Below are 1126 nucleotides of genomic sequence, written 5' to 3' on the forward strand. Positions count from 1 at the left end.
CCACTGCTTTGCGATCCCTTGGCCTACTGGACAAGCTGCAGCCAGATCTGCAGCTGGGTCTGGCCACAGTTGCCCGGGAACTCCTGCCCTGTCCACTGACCAGTGTTCTGAGCGAGAGGGTGTTCAGCATGGCTGGGATGTTGTGACACCTCACCGCACCTGCTTGGATCCTGGTTTGGTGGAGCAGCTGGTATTCCTCAAGGTGAACCTCCTGCTGTTGGGGTTCCCCAAGATCCACGTGCAGATGGAATGAATGCCACCCTCCTCACTCTGTCCACGCCTATTTTCTTTTTTCTTTTTTAAAAAAAATTTAATGTTCTGCTCTCAGAGCTGGAGGGGATGCTTACTGCATCACCAGCCAGCAGGGGAAGAACATGTCCCTGCTGAGCTTCCATGCCAGGATGAACTTGGAGGTATGGGCTGGGGCTATGGGGAAGAAGAAGACCCCAGGTCCTGGGCATGTCCACTAAAGCTGCACTCTGCCAGGATCAGGAGCCCTGGTGGGACTGCTGGTAGCATGGCAGCCCCAATAAATGCCAGGACTGAGGATCCCTCTGGTGAAAGGCAGGTAGAAGGTGCCATGACCTCCAGCCACCACACGCATGCACTTTCCCCATTTCCTGGCTGGGGACAGTCCAGACCCATCATGTCTTTGACAGGCCTGAAGCTTGCTGGTTGCAGTGAAGTTGTGAAGCTCCAGGTGAGCTCAACTTAACTGCCTGGAATGCCAGCTTTCAGGTTAAAAAACCCTTTGTCAGGTTGAGGAAGCACCTGTATTTGGTCTCTGTGTATGCTGGTCCTGGACGGAAAGGATAGTAAAGAAGCCAGAGGCTGGCCTGGCTGAAAAGTGGTTTGTAAATCCCCTTTGAGGATCAGGCCTGAGAGACTGGAGATAGGTGATATTCTGTTCTTGTCTTTGATAGATTTCCAGCATGCGCTCATTCTGGTGCGCAGTTGTTGCTTGGTGTCTCCTACATATCTTCCATCAGGGCACCTGATGGAGATATGTGTTGTATTGTGAAGATATCTCCATACTGGAGATATTGTTGGCAGGTTTTGCGTGTCTTGTCATGGCATGGCCTGGATCCATTCAGTATGTTTTGGGCTGCAGGAAGTTGGCTTCTGG

Source organism: Crocodylus porosus, unplaced genomic scaffold (assembly GCF_001723895.1).
Source record: "Crocodylus porosus isolate Cpor-Errol unplaced genomic scaffold, CroPor_comp1, whole genome shotgun sequence".
Classification (NCBI taxonomy): domain Eukaryota; kingdom Metazoa; phylum Chordata; order Crocodylia; family Crocodylidae; genus Crocodylus; species Crocodylus porosus.